Below are 18795 nucleotides of genomic sequence, written 5' to 3' on the forward strand. Positions count from 1 at the left end.
AGAACAGCAGGACTTCATTCTGAAATCACACTGCGTTCTGTCACATTCAGGTGGTACTTCAGGTTATCCACTGAGTCTCCTCTCCTAAAATGTGCTTTTTGCCATGGCATTTTAACTAACTAACTAACTATAAATTTAAATCTCCATACAAAGCAAGTAATTTCAGGTCAGGAATGCACTGTTGCTCTATTTTTAGTGTGCTGCTCTCCTTGATCAATGCACACTAGCAAGTTCCTAAGCGTGTAAGGAATCCATGGAAATGAATGTAATGACTGTTATCTTTGAAGCTAGACATATACTAATTTTATGCATCAAGACAATGCAGACAAAGAACAGCATCTTTGAAATAGGGAATAAGTTTTCTATTATGGGTATAATATTATATTGTCAGCATTAGTAGCATACAACAGGTGGCTTTGATAGTTTCTTATTAGGAAACAAGAAAGAGGAGGGTAGAATTTCTTGCAGTAGTAGTAGCAGCATGAATTTTGACTATAGAAACAGAAATTATTCAGTCTTTTTTTAAGTAGAAGGTAAATGTAATTTGTGCCAGAATCACCACGTTGTTTGTTGCTACTTAAGTATTCTAGTCTTTTAGAAAACTTATCAAATATATCTCATGGTGTCATTGTTTGTAATACTTCAAATGCTCTGGTAATATCTCCTAAGTATTCCTTTTGAAAAGCAGAAAATTTTGCAGTATGAGAGGTTGAAACCATTTTATTCCAAGCATTTCCTTATATATTCTGCAAGGTGGTTGCCTTAAACTGTTAACATGTTTTATTTTAGTGAGTCCTGGATCTGAGCTTCAGTAAAGATACCACCAAAACATCATTCAAATGTTATTAGAAAGCTGCAGGTACTGACTTCAGTGGGGAACCACTTCATCGTGAAACAGTCTGGTTTGCCTCCATAGGACTTGGTAGGAGAGGATGTAAGGCTGTGTGATGTTCCTGTGGTTGATATAATTGGAAGGAAATCCAAAGAATGTCTCAGAGCTGAGTCACTTGAAATATTTACTCAAAGGTAGCCATAGGTTTGTTATCAACATAAGTTTTGTCACTAGAATTATGTGGTGTGGGACCTGGCTGATGGGACAAGATTTCTGGAAAGCCAGGATTGCTGGTTTTGCAGCTTGATGGAGTGCTGAGGAAGGGGAGCATCGAGAGCAGGCACTGTAGAAATCACTTCCATAGTAGCCCTCACTCCATATATGCTAACTTGGGAATTACAGCTTTGGAACTTGTTAAACTATGTAAAGTTTAACATTGTTAAGTTAAACTTTGGAGTTTGGAGTGGCAAATCTCTCTAGCACTTGGGCACAAATATATTAGGCAGAGGAGTCAGTGGGAATGTACTGTGGCCAGAGCCAGGCTAATGTAAGTAGTTGCCTTTTTTGCCTTTGCCAAAGTTCATGCCTGAACTTAATACCCCAAAATTCTTTTTGCTCAAATGTGAGATGTATAAACTTCTCTTCTGTGAACTTCAGCCAGTCTTTAAAATGATGATTACCATTTAGTAAGAGTCCACATTTTGGGACAGTGGGGGTTACTTTGGGACAAAAATGGCAAAAAAAATTGGGAAATAGGAAACAAAGAACAGTGATAAAGTGGCAGAGGAATAGAAACAGAGCTTTACTTTTGTTTAGGATGGTGAATAAAATGTCCTTGTATGAAGAATTTAATTTTTTTCAGGCTAGAATTTATCATCTTAGGATAACTGCTGAATTAGTGAAAGGACCATTTTGAAAGGATGTTCTGCAAATAATTAGTACCCTTTACTTGAAATGCTTTAACAACATGAAAAGCAGACAATTTCTGTTTCTATTCCTGTTAACAAAGAAGAATTTACTTTTTGATACATTGGAAATATCCTTGCATTTTAATAATAGCAAAAAACCATTTCCATGGCAGTATTATGTCTCCCTGTCATTTGAGCATGAAGGCTTTTTTTCTGGAATTCAATTAAAGACAAAGAAGCAGCGACTCCTGTAAATTCATTAAAATAAAGATGGAATCATTAAGGACATGATAGGATATCTTTGTCTGGGACTAGGAGAAAGGTTGACAAGCTTTCAATTTTTCTACGCAAGTAGAAATGTCATTAAGAAAGGACATCTGCCTACTTTTGTAATGGACTTAAGAGAATCTAGGAAGAATGCCAGGGAGGAGGAACTGTTGCACAAGCGGACTCAGCTATAGGAATACTGCTCTGTAGTAAAGTCAGACCAATTAATTCTTTAAAGCATCCACCAAGGCCCATCGAAGGTTACAAGATAAGCAATAGTTTGAGAGGTGGAAAATACATTGCCACATAATTTTTAATACTTTAAACTGAAACTATGTATGAACACTTGAATGACAAGAAGAAAAAAAAAACAAAGTAACTTATTTGAAGGAAGATGCTCTATTTGTGCATTTCTCATTTATTCTGCATTTTGGACATTTGACATGTTTTTTGAGGTATGCACATATCAGGACGACAAGAAACAGTTTCAGTTGTAATATGCTGCAAATAATAGCCTTCTCCTTCTATTCCTATTCCTTTCTTGTTATGGCTTTTCACAGGTATTTTTTTCCCAACAGATCAGACTGATTTACTACTATGAAAAACATTCTGTTGTTTTCCTATTAACTTTTTACAGTTTGGTGTTGTCTGCCCAATAAGTGTGCTACAGTTATATATCTGACTCCCTGGTATGGATCACTGATAAGCTCACTCTGGGACTTTGTAGACCAGAGTGATGTGCAAAAATAGCAAAATACATGCTTGTGTTGCATCTCTGGTCTGGTTTCTGGTACCAGAGTATCTGCAGCACACAGTCAATTCCCTAAACCATGGTTTATTAAATGCTTTAACTGATGGGTAACCACCATCTCGAAGAAGAACGGAGCTGAAAAGTCCAAGTTTAAGAACATGTTTCTGTCCCAAGGCTCAAAGTGGTAATTTGTTCTGTGTCAAAGCTCATCTGTAAGGGATTGCTGAATTATGACCACTTTGGTTGGCTTGATGTGCATTTACACTATCCGAGCTGCCATTTTTGAAGGTCGCATTTGTTACGGGGCCTTCAGGCCACTTCCAGAATTAACTAGCAGATTATGATGCCCAGAAGAGTTCATTTCATTTAAAACAATGTAGCATGCAAAAAGCTGTCCAGCCCTCTTATGAAACTGGTAGACTTGTACTTTACGCAAGGTCTTTGGCATTTTGTTTAGCAAAGGAATTGTCCCCCTTTACTGTTCTCCATTAAATTACTAACGTTGGATGAGGGATGTTATAGACACAGATATTAAAACGTCTTCCTTCCTGATGTTTTTCATACCAAGTGGTCTTTTCTTGTCCTTAGGGAACCTAAAAGATTGATCTCACGTATGCAGTCTGGGGTCATACATTCTTTTGGTAGGCCAATAAAACCCATTGATTTTCTAGCAGGTATGAGGTGTAGAGAAGGGCTGTTGAGTTGCTCTTTTTATTTTTCTCCTAATTAGATTGCTTTTGAATAGCAGCATGTAATACTGTAAAAGAGTGGAAGAACAAATCAGCCAGCCTTGAACTGTCCTAAAATTCCTTAACACTGGGGAGAGGGCCAAGAAAAAAGCTTGTTTATACCAGATGTATTATTTCCCTAAACAAGAAGAAGTAGAGAAATGCTGGTTTAAGTTTTTATCAGTTTAAGGCACTGAAAAAAGTCCCATGTTCTAGAAACAAAGTTTTAAGTTTATAAAGTCACTTTGACAATCAGCTGCTTAGTGCTGAGGTTCTGCTGCAGTGCTGTCTTTGCAGAATACTGGTGACATTATCTGTGCTGCACAAGCCACAAATACAAAGGGAATTTCTGCTCCAGTGAACTCCTATTCCAGAAAGCAGACACAAAGGAGGGCTCAACTTGCTGTGCGTCCCAGAGAAAGGAGGTGATTGTAGATATAATTCCATGTCATTAAATAATTTCTGGAAGGCCTCCCTTTCTGCTTTTAGTTTTTAGTGATTTGGATTGGCAGCTGCAATTTACACATTTACTTGCCAACATCCAGGAGCTTTTCAAAGTGGTTTTGATAACCCCTAGCAGGGAGCAGAGGAGAATTCACTTTTTTTCGGAACAAGTTTACAGCTTCTTACTTTTGATTGTTTCTTACTTCTGATAGTCACGCGGAAGTGTGGATTTCCTTGTCTGGTACCTCAGACTTTTTACTCTAGTGTCAGTCTTTCAAGCTGTCGAAGACATCTTTCAATTCGGTGCCCAGATTGTTGAAAAGTTGAAGGACAAACAGTTCACTGAAAGAAGTCCAGTTCATTTTTTTCTACTTGTACAGAATTGTGCTTTCACTGCTTTTGACAAATTATAGGATTGTGACAACTGCAGGCTTGTGACTACTGTTTGCTCTAGGGTTTGTGGTAGGAACAATGGTAGATAAATATAAGCTTGAAGGACAAAGATGTGCAACACCCATCATCAAATGGACATTGGTTATCTGTCTAGATTGCTAGTAAAAAAATAATGCAGTCTCATAAAAATGAGATCTTGGTAAAAAAGAGCTCCTGTGGTATGGGTATACCAAGATTCTCTGGAGTGGGATAGATAAGAAGGACAGGACAATTTTTTCTCTAAGGTTTTTATTGTGTAAGAAATTATTAAAGCAGACTTAGTAAGTTAGAATCTACATTTTACAGCTGGCATTCTTGAAATGAGTTGTTAAATAAAACCTTGATTGTTTCATGTTTTACTTCTGAAGGACTTGGGATCTTAACAGGGCTCATTGATGGTCAGAAAACTGGTAAAACTCAATGAGCACACTGGTGCTTGTTGAGTGTGATTGTTGCTGGAAGTTTCTAATCACAGGATCTAAAAAGAAAGCCCATGTGGGAACGGTAGGGGTTTACCTGTAATTCGAATAAATATTTGAATAGTCTCCTGTCCTGCAGCAAACTGAAATTGTCAGAGATTAGGTGCTCTGAAAAGAGCTAACAGGCTAGAAAAAGCTGCAGCCAACAAGGAGACAGAAAGTGATCTTAGCAGAACTAAGAAAACCTTTTTTTCAGAAAGAGGGTTATAGAGTCATCTATATATACCTAAAACACCAAAGCATACACTAGTTAGATAAAAGGATAGTATTTTTTTCTCCCAAAGATTATAGAGGCATTTTTCAGAAAGTTTTCTGGTGTACATAAATTTGTTGACACATCAGCATGCCCAAAATAGGTAATTTTAACAGTTTCACACTGTGTGGCTCCAAAAGTTCCTTTATAGTTCACAGAAACACGCAAGAGGGTGGAAAACTACTTAAAATAAAAAATGCTGTATCATTGGCTTTAATAGAAGCACACACACAAAAGTATGTTAAAAGATGCATGATAAGAAACATTGCAAGAAAAGAAATGCAGAATGGGAATTGGGGATGCAGGCAGCACAAGGATGTTATTTCTTGAAAACGTGCCTGTGCCACGAAGGAGACACATATTTTCTCAAGGTTTGGTGAATAGTCAGGTTTGAGAGGTGGGGAGTGGAATACAGGGAGCTCTAAAGGATGCTTTTCCTTGCTTCCTTTAATTTTAGAGGAGTGATTTTCTTCATTGATAATAGACATTGAAGAGACATTCTCTTGGGAAAAAAACCAAAACACAGAATTATTTACCCTTTCTGTTGTTTTGTGGAAGAAAGGGTTCTTTTTTTTTTTTTTTAGATTAACTACTTTTTTTTTGTCTGCCAGTTCACTGAGAGCTTAACAGTACTCAGTATGAGAACACTCATTATTTATTTGCCTTATATATCCTTGTATTTGTGGTTTATGGCTGTGTTTTGGTGTTACAGGCTGTAGCTCTGGCTGACAGGCAACTCCTATCAAACAGTGTGTGCTATGAAGGCAGCAGCTTGGGAGATCTTGCTGCTAGTGACCTTCAGCTTGTTAAACCAGTTGGCTTACTAAGTTGGGAGCTCTGACAGTGAATTTGTATAGGCTTGTGGGGTGAAGAAAAATGGGAGTGAGCTATGCAGCTCCAAACAACATCTGAAAGGTCCCATGTATTCTCAGGAAAGCATTGACCTGTCTTCTTGATCATTGTAGCAAAAGCAGGGGTCGGTATCATTAACAGCAATAACAATTTTACAATAATAAAGCATTAAAAATAAAGTATATTCATCCACTGTTGATTCAACTGAGTTATATTTCAGCTTTTTGCTATTGTCATTGTTTCGTGTTTGTTCTTCACTGTTGTACAACTTAATGCCATTTTGGATAACAGCTTTGTGGGGCACAGACCCTGTCTTTTTGGTTGTGGTGGCTCTAGAAAGAACTGCTTGTGTAGCATTTGCCACTGGTAGCAGAAGTCAGAGCATCAGCTGCTGATGCTCACAGTTTTTTCACCAAAGGTTATCTGCTGTGTGTATTATAAGTAGGTGACTCCCATGGTTGTGACTGGTACTTTACCTGTTGTCTTTGATTTTTGCAAAATAATAGATATATTTGCCCAGAAAGCATTGTGTTCTGAGCAAGTCAGTGCTGTAGTGGTCTTCTCCTTGTAATCCAGGCTGGCAACTGTGCCAAACTTCTCGGCAGTACTTCAGGAAGATAGCGTTTATATTTAAGGAAGGTGATGCATTGTGAAAGCTGTCATGTTATGTTGTGCTGATGGAGGAGCCAAATGGAATTACTGAGACAGAACTCTCTTCAATCATTGTAACCTGTGATTTCTGAACTGAAAAAGAAAAGCTTTTTTTTTTTTTTTAAAGCTGGTGAAAATGCATCTTTAGGTACTTTGAGGCAAAAGATGCTGCAAATACTATAAATACTGCCCATTGAATGTTTCACACATAGGGATTTTTGTCTAAATATGTCAACTGTAACAACATTTATGAGTTAATTTTTGTCCAGGAACATAAACCCATGAAAGATATATGAAAGTAACCAACTCTGATGCATGGTTTCCAGGTCAACCAGTTATATTTTTGACTGACCTGCCTCTTTTCACTGAATGCAATCTATAACAAAATTCTTGGCTGAAAAAAAACAATCTGACTATAGTCTTGTAGTTGGTAGTCTTGTCCTTCAGGTCTTCATTTCTTCTGATCTTGGTTACATTGGTATGTATGGAGAGGCCCTATCCAAGTGGCACAGTTGACTGTGGTGGGATGACCTTTGAAAATGTTTGGTAGGTAATGGCATAGGTAGGTAACCAATACTAATTTCATGGTGTCTTGCCAGCCTGCAAGTCATTTGTGAATGAGAACTGGATGGGAAAATGGGATCAGGTGCACGATGGTTCCTTTACTGTGATGCTGGAGAGACGTCAGAAGAGGCTGCTCGGAGAAGATGGATGCCCCATCCCTGGAAGTGCTCAAGGCCAGGTTGGATGGGGCTCTGAACAACCTGGCCTAGTGAAAGGTGTCCCTGCCTATGGCTGGGGGGTTGGAAGGAGATTATCTTTAAGGTCCCTTCCAACCCAAACGATTCTATGATTTTATGATTGTGACTTGTGGGTTCTCAGGCAGTTCACATAGAGAGCCCCTCAAACAAAGGGCAACTACATGCAAATACAACCTCGCTCTGTAGTGCTTTGCTTTTGATTATGTCCAAAAACTCACTCATTGTTCTAAGTAGTAAGAATGTGAGAATTAAAACTCTTTTACCATGTACAAGGTCACAGCACATCTACAAAAGGAGCTTCTATATCAGTCAGTCTTCCCGTGTTACCACAGATCACAAACAGGTAAAGGTAACTACATCAAGGAGAGTTGAGAATCAGGCGGTGAAATGAACTCAGTGGAGACCAGAATTATGACCCAAACTAGACAAAATGTGAGCCAGTAAATTCACTTTGATATTTCAGCTTTTGGGTATCCTGCTGCTTTTCTTATGCAAATTAACTTTTCAAAGCGTGGAAGAGCAGACAGATCTTCAGGAAGCACTATTATTCGTTCACATTTCTCCACCCATGCTTCATGCAGACACTGGCACCAGGAGGCTGACCTAGTATTTAACTGTGTCTAGTTACATTATTAGACTCTCAAATCATTAAAAAAACTTAAGAAAGATTCCTTTGAGACTGCAAAAGTGGCTTAGAAATGCAGCTTTGAAAATCATCAGTGGCAGACTTTTTTATCCAACTTGTATGCGGTCCGTTTGTGGTGGCTTAGGGCTTTTTTGTAGATGCTAGGTCAGTGATGTAAAACTGGGCTTTGTTTCACATGTCTGGCAGTAAAAACCCGCTTGGTGAACCTAACTTGGTCTTGGTTGTGGGATATCCAAGGCAACTTGATATGCTGCTGTTTCTTATAGTTTCGTGGCTGCTGTGCAACATCTGTTTTCAGTAATTGTTTTAAGCTGTTTTATTTTGCATTTTAAACTCTAGAACTCTGGTTAAAGAAAAAAATAAATAAAACTTAATAATCTAAATCTGTGATATAGTTAATGGTATATATAAATATAAATAAAGGTATATATAAATATACTAATATTTCATTATGACTTTATTGTGAGTATATATAGTTAATGAAAGATGAGATTGTGATCCTGACATGACAGTTAAGGGCCTAGAAGAAATAAATAAGCAAATACCAAGCAGTTCACCACAAAAATATGACCACTAGCTCCCTGTTTACAGCAGCAGTTTACAGTCAGTGCAGGAGGACAGAGGGTCCCCAGGTGGCTTTGCCATTGCTCTTGCTGCCTAGAGAAGTGTGCTGGCTGCTTCCACAGCAGTAGGACTCAGTCTCTATTTATTTACAATATCACAAGAGGAAAGGGGAGTGCCAGGGTTGAAAAAATTGTCCATTCCTTCATGGCATTCCTTCTTTCCTCTGGTGGTTAACTAGGACAATAACCTAGTGCTGCAGCTCATGCAGTAATGCCACACTGATTTATGTTAACATGTTAATAACCAGAAGTTTCTAATTTATTTTACTGTTGCTTCATCTTACTCAGCTTTGACTAAAATGTGTTGGTTGGTCTTGGATCTTATGTAATGTTTAAGTGGCGATATGTTCCTCTTAGAATTACAACATCTTCGAGCTAGTGAAATAAGGATGCTTTAGCTTAAATTTCAGTTTATCAGTTAAGCAATTTTCAGTTTGATATCTTGGATTTGCCACACAATGTCCTCAAGCATATCCATCAGGGAAATAGAATGGTCCAGACTAATTACTTTGCTGAATCTGGACTGTAAAACATAACCAAAAGCTATTGGGTTGGCACCATAAATATGAGACCTTTCTTGCAAAGTAGAACACCTTTTAATGAAATAATCCAAAGCCCAGTGAAATCTGTGGAAAAATATCTGTTGACTACAATAACTCACTACCAGGCAAAATGTCAACTGCAGTAATTTTTTTGCTATTGCAAGTGTGTTGTATAATCAGAAATGAAGTTACTGAACTGGCACAAAAAATTACTCTGAAGATTGAAATGTCTATATCAATCACAGAAAGCTCTGTTATGAGAGTAAGAAATCTTGTGGTTTTTATAAATAAGGTAATCCAAAGACAAGATCCCACTGATGTTCAGGAAATGGGGGTCAACAAATGCTGTCAGTATCTGTACACAGAGATTTATCTTATTGTGAGCCACAGCTAGCTTATTTTTTTTGAGTGTGAATACCTTTTGGGAGATATCATGTGTCTTCTCCAGGCTGAGACTGTGGATATTAATTTCTTGCCTTTTATTTAGTACCATCTGGTTCTTCTTTGAAAACGTATTTTCATGGTGACACATTTTTGTACTTTCTTTACTAAATATGCTAAACTGTAGCCTCTATGAAAACCTGAAGTGATTGTAGAGCTTTTTCCTTTTGGAATTGGGAGCAGCCTTGCACTTCTACTGATTCCATTTTTCTGTGTTTAGTTGCATTCTTTCATTCTTACAGGCTCAATTCTCATTCCGGTCTTGCTTACAGTGTTTTTTGTTTTGATGGAAAATAAATGTTGCATTACAGATTAATTTTTATCCATACAGATTCTGTCCAGTACTTTGGTTCAGCAAATATTTTATCTCATTAGGTAATGTTTAAGGTTGTAATGTTGCAGCATTACTGTCCATTTCTATTGACTAGACAACCTTGTCTGGTGTTGATAAGAGTAAAATATTAGAACAGTGATCTGCCTTTTTTCCCCATTTTCTTCTATGCTTAGTCATTGCAGGTACCATTTTCAAAATTTGTAGGTACATTGTCTTTTATTGATCTTACTTTATTTTATTTTTTCTCTTATTATTTTTTAATATTTAATTTTCTTAGTATTTGTCTTTTCCTTTTTTTTTAAACACAATTGCCAGTTATGTAAATTATTTATCCATACATGAAGTGCAAGGAAAACCAGATTATTGTGAAGTATCTACAAACTTTAGGTAGACTGTGGGATTTACATAACTGGCTATTTCCTTTATTTAGGTTTTGTTAATTGTATGTTTACACTGTAGTCAATGCAGGTTTATAGTGCATGTGCAACTGGTCTTAAATCAGCTAATTTGAGTGCTGAGAAGAGTGAAGTCCCAGCAGTGTGGAACTTGCTATGAATTGGAGTGAAAATGGGTTGATGCCCAGCTGGTGCTGCTCCCTCTGCATGCTACCATGGCTATTTTAGAAGTTGAGCTTGCGATGATTCTTGTGGGTCACTTCCATGTCAGGATATTCTGTGATTCCACGATTTATTAGCAGTGCTCAAGATGGCTTTTTCAAAGCTGAACCTGCAGCGCTCTGAAATTACTCATAATTTAATGTTGGAATGCTAAACCTCTTGTGGAAGTGAAGCTTGCTTTCAATATTGCAACAGATAGTGTGAGACCTGACTTTAGACATGGGATTCGTAACAAAAGTTTGCCTTCCTCTGAGAGCTGAAGACATTTGGATTTCATGTCCATGTCCACTACAAAACAGAGAAAAGAGCCAAGCCATCAAGCACTTTCCTTTTCAAAGGCATTTGGTTCTCATGTCCTTGTTAATCTGTCCCTAAACTTCACAATATCCTCCAGTGGGACATATACAATTGTAGCACTGGCAGTTTTCAGACAGAATTTTAATGAAGGGGGTTTTTTGTTTTGAACTTTCTGATGAGCACAAATGCATCAAGAATGCACATAACTGACAGTACAAAGCAACGCAGGACACAGACCCATGCTTGCTCTCTGTCAGAGAGCTTTTTGAATATCTTGCCATTTGATGTGCTTCACTCTACTGTAGAGGATGTAGGAAAGCTGTAGATTCAATTTTGGCATGAGTAATCTAGCAGTATGTAGAGAGAAGTAGCTGTAAATCCAGGAAGGGTATTAAAATAACTATCCCTTCAAATGTAAGAAAAGTGCTAACTGAATTCTTCCCGTGTACCTCAGTAAATTTGCAGAGTGCCTTTGTAGTATGTTTATTTATGGAAAGGCCATTGAGCCAATTACAGCAGTTATTCCAGCCTGCCTATAGACCTCCTTATACTTGATTTTGCACAGTAGGTGAAGAAACGAGATTTCATGGACAAGTTTTTCAACTTACCATCTCCATGTTGCCAAGACTGATGGTCATCCAGAGCTGGTGGTGCCTCTGAACTTCGCTTCAGGCAACAAATGAGTATGTGTCCAGTCCTATGGATCTGGATAACACGATATAATTCTGAGCTTCTGCAAAGTGGAACCTAAAGCCATTAGATATTTCTGTAAATCAAGTTTCCCCTCATATGAATTTCACCTGGAACATGTGGAATTCGATATGGCCTGCCATACAATATTTCATAGGGACTGTTGCTATCCCTCCGCCTCAGTTGTATGCGGATCCTCAGCAAAGCTATAGGCAAGGCCTGAAGCCACGTCGTGGATGTCTCTTGACAAATTTTGCTAATTTGTGCTTTAAGGTTCTATCTGCAGCTGGTGATAACTGAATATTGCTGTTTCTCGCAAAGACATCAGCATTTCCTGGCTCTTCATTCTGTGAGCTCCTTGAACATACTTTGTCTGAAAACCAGCGCGGAGCAGCACTTCAGAAAGGTCCATGGAATCAACATTGCATACGTTTCTCACAGTTACATAAATTTGAGTAACTGTACAAAAGACACATGCTTGCAAGGACTGCTGCATGTTGATGAATCTATAGACACCTAGTAATCTGAGTTTTTCTTTACATGAATTATGCTTTGAATTTGGGGTGCATTTTGCTAGCCTAGGGAATCCCAGATGTTGCATTGCTGGGAAGTAGCGCTGCTGCTTTATGCCAGTATGGGTTTCAGGAGGGACAAGAAATCAACATGTGGCACATGTGAGCTGAAGTTTTTTCATATGATGGATGTAAGAGAACTCAGGGTGCTGTAAGTAGAGACAGTATCTGTCTGTTTGACAGCAAGACCTAATGGCCTGTGGGGTGGCATTTCTGAAAGCATTCCTGTAAATTTCATTTACATACATTTTAAATATCTATAGTCTGAGCTTGCTATTTAGGCAGTGTGAATTACATATTTGTCTGTGCTTTTGATGAGATAAATAAAAACATATGGTAAAAGGTGCTGATGCCAGGGTGTGAGTTTTGTTGGTAGTCCATGGTTAGCAGTTTTATTCTGTTTGTGGGTAGGGGCTGGGCCCGTCAGTGAAGTCTGTCACAGTGGTAGACACTGAGCTAGAGTTGACATGGAATGAGAAACATAGGGCATTAGTATGATGTTTTTGTGATCTACAGCCACATTCACATTTCTAATTAAAGACAGCGCAGCATCAGGTGGCTCTCTCCCCTTGAGTCATCATCTTTCTTGAAGAAAGTATTTTCACAGTATTTTCCTATATGAAGCTGAATGTAGAGGAATAGTTTGCCTGTTCATAACTTACTTAGTGTGAAGAGAAATGAAGGAATCTCAGTACAGTCAAGATACTTAAACAGATGTTTTCCTCCAAGATAAGACCTTAACTGATTTGGCTGTGAATGTTTTAAGAGAAAAAAAACTGAAGGAGCTGGAGAGAATTGTAGCTTATCCTAGGTTGTATACTTGTGACTTCTGACACTCACAGGATCTATATAAACATAAGGGGGGATGTTCCTGAAGTGCAAAGACACAGTGGTCCATGCTCAAAGTGGTGTATCATTAGGACTGTGAATACAATTGCAGGGCCATAAGGAGAGACTCATTAGTGGAGCAGAGTGAATTTTGGTACTCAGAAAGGAAACATGTCCCTTCCTCAGCAGGTAATTGCATGTCTTGCATGTGTGGCAGTATAGGAAGGCTTAGAAAGTTTTGTCACCCTCATAACTTTGACTATGCGATGACAATGACATGTCCTGACCTATAGGACTTCAGGCACCCCAAACGCTGAAGCTATTTTAAATTTTTGGATTATGTATATTTTTTCTGAGACTAAGTCCTTTGTACTTACACCTTGGTTTCCTTGTTTTCTTCCTTCCCTCTGAAGCTGACAGGCAGTACCAAAAATAATTCTTTTTTTTTTTGCCCTCACTTCTGGTGAGGTCCTTCAGTCTGTCAGGCCATTCTTTTCAAAAGCACATGTAGAAGTCCAAGGTTTGTGCTGTTTGTTTGAAGTTTATTTAAAAACCCCAAACAAACCAACCAAAGAAAGAATGAAATAAAATGCATTCTTCAGAATGTAACCTCTCCACCCTTGTCTCCCTTATTTTTTCTCCTGGGTGAAAAGTGATCGATTTATTTTTAAAAGAAAGACTTGTCTGTCCAAAACCAGACCACATATTCTCAGCCCAAAACTAGGAGGTGTGACTGCCTCTTGGAAATCAAACCAAATACAGTCTTTAATTAGCTTTTACAGTTTTATTTTTTACTGCATTCAAATATTTTACTAGTTTATAAACGTGACCTATTGATGTTGTCAAGAATATCTTCCAAGTGTTTTGTCTAATCTTTATTCTTAATAGTTCTTGTATAATCTGCACTAGCAGTTACTTCATAGTTTCTGTAGGTCAGGGCAATTCAGCATCATATCTAACATCCTCTTTGCAGTGATTTTACCAGATGTGATGGTTGTGACAAAAAGAATTCTACTGTGAAACTCTGCATAGTGGTAGAAGTACCTAACTGGTTCACGGCAGTTTTAACCAATGCCATAGAAAGAAAGCAAGAAGAGTCAATCTCTCTCTTTTTCTCTCTCCCTTTTGCCCCTCTGCCCCAGCTATAAGCTGTTAAAACTGTTCCAGTATTCATCTTAAGTAAGTGCCCTTCAGTGTTTCCTCAGTGAGCAGTGATTGATTGGTTTGGATTCATCAGAAACAACTTTGCGCAGAGGGTTTACATTATTGTACACGTGAGAGATAGCAGGTCTAAGTGTGGCAGCATAGATTCATACCTATAATGCAATGAGGAAAGTAAATCATAATTAAACAGTGAAACAATAATGAGCTTTTTTTCCCTCAGTGGTGTTAAAATTTTGCGTATATTCATCGTTGAATCCTCATGGTTGGTCCCACTGGTTTGTTTTCCACCCATGTGCTTTGGCTGATGAGAAATATGTTGGCTAGTGAGGGATTCTTTTGTATGTCTTGCTACTCCAGTTCAAAATCCAACTTTTTTTTCCTTTAGGCACTGGGATTTTGCACTCATAGGGATTGGATAATACCCACTGTACAGAGAAAGCTGATAAAATCTCATTTTGGTGAAAGCTGCTGTGTAATCTCAGTAGAAAAGGACAGTGTAAAGACAAACTCAGCACACCATTGAAACCATCTTTGTGAAAGGCAGCCTGTTTTCATGTCAAACCATGGCTCAAATGAAGTGTACATAGGCTGCTCTTGGGTGGGAATTTGAGCAACTTGACCTAATGAAAGATGTTCTGGCCCACAGCAGGGGAAATGGACTAGTTGATTTTTAGAGGTTCCCTCCAACCCAAACCATTCAAGGATTCTATAATTCATGCTTAAGTGTTCAGCATTCATTCTGATTGCGAAGTTCCACATCATTAGCTACTTGGATACTTGACTTGGGCCAGCATTTGGGAGGAGAGTTAGATAGACAATGTACAAGTTGTGTTCTAGTCAGTTGTTGCAGCATCAGCTGAAAAGTTGTCGGGGGAAACTAGATGTCAATTCTTATTATTGCAAATGGTTTACACTTTTCATGCAGGTCTTTTCTTTGCACTTTTTCAGTGTTCTGTGTCATTTCGTCACATTTGCATAAAAACAAATACTTTGAAATCTCTTGTTACAGTGTTTCTGATGCACAGGAGCAATTTCTTGCAAATAAAATGCTCTGCTCTAGGCCAGTGCCCTGCAGTTGCTCCTTCACAAGTACAATTTTTTCTCAGATTAAGCCAAGAAGATTTCAGTAGCACACTGAGCCCCCAACACATGCACAACTTGTGCACTTCTCTTATATGTATTCATAAGGGCCGCAGTAGATTTATACACTGACAAGATTTTAAAAAATGTTTGCTGTGCAGTGCTCATGGTCACAGTGGAGATGAGATATTGTCTGTGTTTTGGCTCTGCATTACACCGAGCTAACCCTTAGTTAATGCTGCAGAATTTTATGTCAGTGGTAATTTCTCTCAGCAGATTAATTGTCCATCCTGCTGGCATGCCTTTGCTTGGACTCCTAACTCTTGTATAGTGATTCAGCCTTCATAAGCAGTGACTGACACCAGTCCCCAATGAACCTGCTTTTCCTCCACCTGCAAGAATTGGTAGAGTTTCCTTTAAAGACTGATGTTAGAGGAAGGCATCTTTTCAAGACAAGAAACTATTTGAATTTCTGGCTACATGTTGGTTAAATAAGCATATGCCTAGGTCTGTCTTGCATTTGAAAAGTGGGATTTTGTCTCCATGTACTCAGAAAACATGAGTTGAAGTCACAAAAAATTACTGAGTCTTTTTTTTTTTTAAATGAGGAATCTTTATATGTCCCTTCTTTTTTGACCTTCTGAGGCTATTGAGTATGTTCTTTGTTGCCTTTCTGCAACTATGAGGGAGAGAAACATCTTTTAAATGAAAGATACAATTCTTTATCTGAAGCTTTGAGAAAAGTAACAAATACCATTGGACTTCGTGATACCATAGTTAGACTTGCCAGTAGCAGCAGTAGTAGACATAGGAGAAGTGAGCAAAGGCTGGTCATGTTGGGCAGTGGAGGGCAGTACACACCTGAAGTTGGAAGGGCTACACTGTGCTATGGATGTATAAGCAGATAATTAAAACATTTCTTTTGCTGAGGATTATTTATAATTGCAACAGAACTCTGTTCTCTGCTGGTGGTGTTGGGCTTTAAAATTGCCTTCCCATTAGAGCTTTGAAATCTGTCTAGGGAAGACTTGTGGTAAATTTTGTAGACTTGCACAGGCTACATTCCTTTTCTCCCTCCTTTCTCCTCTTCCAACTCAAAACAGAGTTCGTGCACGTTCAGCTTCCATCCTGTCAGCAGCGACAGCTGCTTTGTGCCATGCTGACTCTGTATGTCTTTGGGAAGTTCTGCTTCAGGAGTTGTCTCTTCCGTTCCCAGGCATGGAAGAGCTTCTACTGTGGAGCTGGTGTAGTGTACAAGTCATTTTATTTTTAACTTCATTGAAATGCAGCTGGGACTAGGCAAGCATTCACTAAAAGATCTTGGAAATGGAAACATCTTTCTGTAACTGGTATAATGTGTCTTTCTAATTGAGAATTGGAGGCATCCATCTTGCTTTTTAAACATCCAATTCTTTATTGCTGCTGCTGTGAATTTCATTTGTACATCTCTTTCAACATATGGGCTGATAAACTGCATCCTGCTTAAAAATAGGATGGAGATTTATTTTTTTCATCATGGCTGAATGTTGTTCAGGAGTGATTAGCTGTTGAACAGCACACGCTGGCTAGACTAAAAAAAGATCTGATGATCTTCTCTAACCATTCCAGGATTGCAGGTAAGCTCTGTGTACCAAAAAACCCCAACCCTCCGAAATCCCAAACATTGCACTTGGTGCTCAGTTTCACCTTCAGATGTCAGTTTGACAGCAAATGCTGCCTGGTTCTTTAAGTATGAAGACAATGCCACTAAATGAGGTAGGCTTAATTTCTAAACTTCATTGAAACGTTAAGATTAGTCCAGAGCTGATGCCCTTTCTGCAACCCAGTAAAATTGTTTGATTGGTAGTACATGGCTGTTAATTTGGGGGAAAGTATGTTCTACTATAGGACAGATGGATGCATGTCTCATAGAAGAGTGGGCCATTTTACGATTTACAGGTTGGGTTGTTCTGCAATAATGTGGGAATAGTAACCCACAAAAATGAATTTATTTTTCTTTTGGTGTATATTTGAGATAGGAATTTCTGTTTGAAGTCAACCACCAACATTTTAATTGAGCAGCTTCCAGGCATTTTTTTGATTATATAAAGAAAAAAGAGCTACAGTTATAGTAATACGCACTATAAAAGAAACAGAGGCAAATGATAAAATTTCATTGAGCTCTTCTGGTCAGGTTGATTAGACCTGTTCCATCAGATTATGATAATTCAAATGCAGTGGCTGTTTAAGATGATACTTGGCATGTGTAAAGCAACTGACACAAGAGGATACTAAACACACAGGCTCTTCATTAACAGATAAAACTCTCAAACTTTCTGGAGGAAAACATCATGGTAGTGGTCATAACCCTGATTAACCTTTCCACCAGCAATTAAATTGGTATATACATTTGCTGTGAATTCTTTCCTATCTTTGTGAGCCTTGCATACTGTTGAGCACTGTTCTTCTGATGCTGCAGATTTTATTCTTTGTAAATAGGAATTCTCCATTGACTGTAATGTAAATTGCAAGGGCATGTTTCATTGTGAAGAACAACTTATGAAAATATCTGTCAGAAATAATTACAGTTGATCCTGCTGTCGGGCAGGAATATAGATTGGATAATTTACTGGTGTCTTCCTCAGCAGTGTTTTTTATAGCACTGTTACCAGGAATATCAGAATTTAACTCAAATAGTGGTAAAATCACTTGTAAGGGGGAAAAAAGGAAAGGAAATGTTATTAATCTTCTGCTCTTGACTCTGCACAGTGGTTTGTGGCATGGGCTTACTGGTGCATGACTGTGTAGATAGCAGACTATGATCATGGATACAGTACGGTTTTTTGAAGGTGCGGAGGCTCTTGAATGTACAAATCCTGTTTGTTCATTGTCATCTAAGGGTGTCTTAAAGGTCTCAAACAGCTGTTTGCTCTTTTTGAAGTTTGTATCTTAAATCAGATGTGGCACACAGGACAAGCCTTTGTAGGAACCTAAGGACATCTGGAGGTAAATATGCCCTGTGATGCTCTGAAGTGTGTATTTTGCCAAGTTGCCCATGAGAGTGACATTTAAGCATCTCGTAGAATGAGTAAAAGGGAGAAGCTGCAAGGCTATTGACTGCCCTTGTCCTCCCTCCCCCATTCTATAGATTATGAGACCTGCTAGTTGTTCAGGACAGCAAGGCAAAAGAGAAAGATGGAAATGTATAGTTGGCAGGTAGGTTGGTAAACAACTCTTGTAATGGCATGAGTTTGGTAGAAATTGAAGTGTCAGTATTATTCTTAAAGAGTGGACAGCAATACATCTTTCTAATGTACCCTCTCCTCACTGATATGCAGCTGATAAGATTTTATTGATTTTCTCCCTTAAATTTCTGCTCCTGATTACTTCAACACTGATGTTTTGGGGGTTTTAATTTACTTTTCCTCAGAAAGTTTCTTTATTTCTCCAGATCAGGAGCTGTCCTTTTCATGTAAGCCTTTGAGTCTGTGCAGAAAGAAGATCCAGGATGTGGACTCCTTAAACTTGTCTAATGGCACATTTAAGGAATAAAGCATTTCTTGTTTATTTGCCTTTCAGAGAGTTCTCTATACCTAAAGGTCCATAGCAACAGAACTGCTCTCT

The 18795-nt window shown here is 38.3% G+C and overlaps 1 protein-coding gene across 7 annotated transcripts in view; it reads left to right on the top strand.

Moving 5' to 3' along the window:
- Nucleotides 1-18795, top strand: part of MAPK10 (mitogen-activated protein kinase 10) — a 148721-nt gene that overhangs the window by 32717 nt on the left and 97209 nt on the right. The gene's annotated exons all lie outside the window — the stretch shown is intronic.

The sequence above is a fragment of the Corvus kubaryi genome, unplaced genomic scaffold, assembly GCF_017639235.1.
Source record: "Corvus kubaryi isolate FWS band 111438036 unplaced genomic scaffold, C.kubaryi_AGA036_p1.0 71, whole genome shotgun sequence".
In the NCBI taxonomy this organism is placed as follows: Eukaryota; Metazoa; Chordata; class Aves; order Passeriformes; family Corvidae; genus Corvus; species Corvus kubaryi.